The following is a 4693-nucleotide window of genomic DNA, read 5'->3' as shown; positions in this document are numbered from 1 at the left end:
GGATCCCTCTCCCCCGTCCCCGTGTGGGATCCCTCTCCCCGTCCCCCTTCCCCCTGTGGGATCCCTCTCCCCCGTCCCCATTCCCCCTGTGGGATCTGCCTCCGCTGTCCCCCTTCCTCCTGTGGGATTTCTCTTCCTCATTCCCTCCTCTACTGGGATCTTTCTTCCACATCCGCTTCCTTCTGTGTCTTTCCATCCTTTACCTTTGGTGATGTCTCTTCCTCCATCTCCCATCGACATTTCCCGATTCTCAAATCTTCCTCACTGTTTGACTTCTCCCCTTCACACCTGCCCTTTCCGACTGTCTCACGTCAGGAACACTTTTCTATCCATTAGGGAATGAGAGAGAATATGTGGAGTTTACAGGGTCACACCGACAGACGAAATTACTGACATTCGGTGAATTCATTGGAGCTGGGCAGTGAGGGACATTGACAGTGATGGGATCTACGATCAGTGAATTACTGAAGGGTTTAATGTTTCCTGAAATATCCGGGTGAGAGAAATGCCCTCAGACGGACGATTTTAATCACAATGTTCATCAATTTGTCTGTTTGTGTTTAGACTGAACAATAATGAACTGGGGGATTCAGGAGTGAAACTGGTGTCTGCGGCTCTGAGGAACCCGGAGTGTAAAATACAGAGACTGGGGTAAGTACCAGACTGTGGGAGATTGTGTTTACAGTCACTGGGTGTCTGACACTGAACATTAATGTGATCAGTAATTGTGTTACTGATAAACACTGGGGATTTGTACCGTCTCCTGTCTCTCTCTGTCCTTCACCTTCACTCTCTCTCATCTCCAGGCTGGGGGATGTCGGTCTCACAGATTCTGGTGCCGAGGATCTCGTCTCCGCTCTCAGTACAAACCCATCACTGACGGATCTGGACCTGAGTGATAATAAACTGGGGGATTCAGGAGTGAAACTGGTGTCTGCGGCTCTGAGGAACCCGGAGTGTAAAATACAGACACTGGAGTAAGTACCAGACTGTGGGAGATTGTGTTTACAGTCACTGGGTGTCTGACACTGAACATTAATGTGATCAGTAATTGTGTTACTGATAAACACTGGGGATTTGTACCGTCTCCTGTCTCTCTGTGTCCTTCACCCTCACTCTCTCTCATCTCCAGGCTGTACGATGTCGGTCTCACAGATTCTGGTGCCGAGGATCTCGTCTCCGCTCTCAGTACAAACACTTCAGTGACGGGGCTGGACCTGGGATACAACTCTCTGACAGACCGATCTGTCCCCGCTCTCCGCCGCCTCATACTGACCCTCCCGAGTCTGGAGCTGATCCGGTGAGTGTTTGTGTTAATGTTCAATGTGATAAAATATCAGCAGATCCGCGGGTTTTCTGGTGATATTTGTCTGTGTGTGTTGTTGAAACATTAACCCCGGTCCCCTGTTACTGACACTGTTGTGTGATCTGTTTATTCCATCTTTATTCTCCCATCTGTTTCAGGCTGGGGTGGAATCGGTTCAGTGAGACCGGGGGAAGGAACTGAGATCTCTACAGGAACCCAGACCCGAACTGAGAGTGGATCTGTGAACATCTGAATGTGGTGAATCCGTTCAGTGAGACCGGGGAGAAGGAACTGAGATCTCTACAGGAACCCAGACCCGGACTGAGAGTGGATCTGTGAACATCTGAATGTGGTGAATCGGTTCAGTGAGACCGGGATGAAGGAACTGAGATCTCTACAGGAACCCAGACCCGGACTGATGGTGGATCTGTGAACATCTGAATGTGGGGAATCGGTTCAGTGAGACCGGGATGAAGGAACAGAGATCTCTACAGGAACCCAGACCCGGACTGAGAGTGGATCTGAGGACATTTAGCCTTTAACCTTTATCTTACCTGGAACCCAGACCCGGACTGATGGTGGATCTGAATGTGTGAACATCCCCGCCCGCGGGATGGGGACATTTGGCCGACTCCCCGCCCTCCCCTTTAACTCCCGCCCTTACCTTTAACGGCCGCGCGCCGGGGCTGATTCCCAACGGTTTTAACGGAACCGGCTCGGGCCTCGCGCTGTGTGCGTCGCTCGCAGCGGTCCCGCAGTGACGTGTTTCCGCCTGTTGTCCGGCGGGGCAGCTTCCGCCGGAAGTGCGTGTTGGAGACTCCCCACGTGACTCCCCGGGGAATTACCCGGACAGGAAGAGCCCGGGGGTCTGGGGCTCAGTCTGGGACACCGGTGTCCCGGGGTGGGGGGGGATGGTCCCGGGAGAGAATCCTTTTGCCCCTTTACTGAGGACGGTGCATTCGGCAGCCTGGCCGATATAATGATGTTAAATGGACAAATCCCTCGGCAGTGACCCTGGATCTGCAGCGATCCCGGACACGGCCCTGAAGTGTGATTTTATAATCAGTTTTATAATTTTATAATCAGTTCCCCGATGCAGAGTGACGGTGAGAAACGGGACTGGTTATTATTCAACCGGTCACCCCTTGTCGCCGGTCAGTTAATTGTGTGTGACTGTCAGCAGATTATTTATTCCCGCACGTTAGCAGCTCACACATTGTTTCATTGATATTTCTCATAAAAATCAATAAACCACTGTATCATCCTGACTTGTGTCGGAATCGAGTTTTATTTGAAGTTTCTGTTGCCCTCCACACCCTGTGCACTGCAACAGTGGGTCGGAGCTCCTCACACTGACACAGTAGCGTCTCAGCTCCAGGCTGAGGGAGGTTCGACAAGCAGAGTCTTGGAGCCCCGGATCTCATCTCCACCAAAGCTCATTTCTGGCAAATTGACCCCCACAGTTAAAATCGACGTGAATCCACTGAGGTCCCGAGTAAGAGACTGAAGGGGGTGGAAAACCGGCGTCAGACACAGAGTGAATCACCCTCCACACCGTCCCGTCACACACTCCCGGGGTCAGACACAGAGTGAATCTCCCTCCACACCGTCCTGTCACACACTCCCGGTGTCAGACACAGAGTGAATCACCCTCCACACCGTCCCGTCACACACTCCCGGGGTCAGACACAGAGTGAATCACCCTCCTCACCGTCCCATCACACACTCCCGGGGTCAGACACAGAGTGAATCTCCCTCCACACCGTCCCATCACACACTCCCGGAGTCAGACACAGAGTGAATCTCCCTCCACACCGTCCCATCACACACTCCCGGGGTCAGACACAGAGTGAATCACCCTCCGCACCGTCCCATCACACACTCCCGGGGTAAGACACAGAGTGAATCTCCCTCCACACCATCCCATCACACACTCCCGGGGTCAGACACAGAGTGAATCTCCCTCCACACCGTCCCATCAGACACTCCCGGTGTCAGACACATAGTGAATCTCCCTCCACACCGTCCCATCACACACTCCCGGGGTCAGACACAGAGTGAATCTCCCTCCACACCGTCCCATCACACAATCCCGGGGTCAGACACAGAGTGAATCTCCCTCCACACCATCCCATCACACACACCCCGGGTCAGACGCAGAGCGAATCGCCCTCCAAACCGTCCCATCAGACACTCCCGGTGTCAGACACAGAGTGAATCTCCCTCCACACCGTCCCATCACACAATTCCGGGGTCAGACACAGAGTGAATCTCCCTCCACACCGTCCGATCACACACTCCCGGGGTCAGACACAGAGTGAAGCTCCCTCCACACCGTCCCATCACACACTCCCGGGGTCAGACACAGAGTGAATCTCCCTCCACACCATCCCATCACACACACCCGGGGTCAGACGCAGAGCGAATCGCCCTCCACACCGTCCCATCACACAATCCCGGGGTCAGACACAGAGTGAATCTCCCTCCACACCATCCCATCACACACACCCGGGGTCAGACACAGAGTGAATCTCCCTCCACACCGTCCCATCACACACTCCCAGGGTCAGACACAGAGTGAATCTCCCTCCACACCGTCCCATCACACACTCCCGGGGTCAGACACAGAGTGAATCTCCCTCCACACCGTCCCATCACACACTCCCGGGGTAAGACACAGAGTGAATCTCCCTCCACACCATCCCATCACACACACCCGGGGTCAGACACAGAGTGAATCTCCCTCCACACCGTCCCATCACACACTCCCGGAGTCAGACTCAGAGTGAATCTCCCTCCACACCGTCCCATCACACACTCCCGGGGTCAGACACAGAGTGAATCACCCTCCGCACCGTCCCATCACACACTCCCGGGGTAAGACACAGAGTGAATCTCCCTCCACACCATCCCATCACACACTCCCGGGGTCAGACACAGAGTGAATCTCCCTCCACACCGTCCCATCAGACACTCCCGGTGTCAGACACATAGTGAATCTCCCTCCACACCGTCCCATCACACACTCCCGGGGTCAGACACAGAGTGAATCTCCCTCCACACCGTCCCATCACACAATCCCGGGGTCAGACACAGAGTGAATCTCCCTCCACACCATCCCATCACACACACCCCGGGTCAGACGCAGAGCGAATCGCCCTCCAAACCGTCCCATCAGACACTCCCGGTGTCAGACACAGAGTGAATCTCCCTCCACACCGTCCCATCACACAATTCCGGGGTCAGACACAGAGTGAATCTCCCTCCACACCGTCCCATCAGACACTCCCGGTGTCAGACACAGAGTGAATCTCCCTCCACACCGTCCCATCACACAATTCCGGGGTCAGACACAGAGTGAATCTCCCTCCACACCATCCCATCACA

The 4693-nt window shown here is 54.4% G+C and overlaps 1 long non-coding RNA gene across 2 annotated transcripts; it reads left to right on the top strand.

The window, feature by feature from the left end:
- Window positions 1–332: 332 nt before the first annotated feature.
- LOC132390161 (uncharacterized) lies at window positions 333–1977 on the top strand. Of its 2 annotated transcripts, XR_009510814.1 has the most exons (4): window positions 333–651; window positions 807–977; window positions 1133–1300; window positions 1465–1977. It is a non-coding gene; the product is annotated as an uncharacterized LOC132390161 (long non-coding RNA). The 2 variants fall into 2 exon arrangements; XR_009510813.1 differs by having other exon boundaries at window positions 334–651; window positions 1133–1977.
- The last annotated feature ends 2716 nt before the right edge of the window (window positions 1978–4693 follow it).

This window comes from Hypanus sabinus, unplaced genomic scaffold (genome assembly GCF_030144855.1).
Source record: "Hypanus sabinus isolate sHypSab1 unplaced genomic scaffold, sHypSab1.hap1 scaffold_796, whole genome shotgun sequence".
NCBI lineage: Eukaryota > Metazoa > Chordata > Chondrichthyes > Myliobatiformes > Dasyatidae > Hypanus > Hypanus sabinus.
The sequence above is the reverse complement of the archived record's forward strand: the minus strand, read 5'-3'. Positions and strand labels throughout refer to the sequence as shown.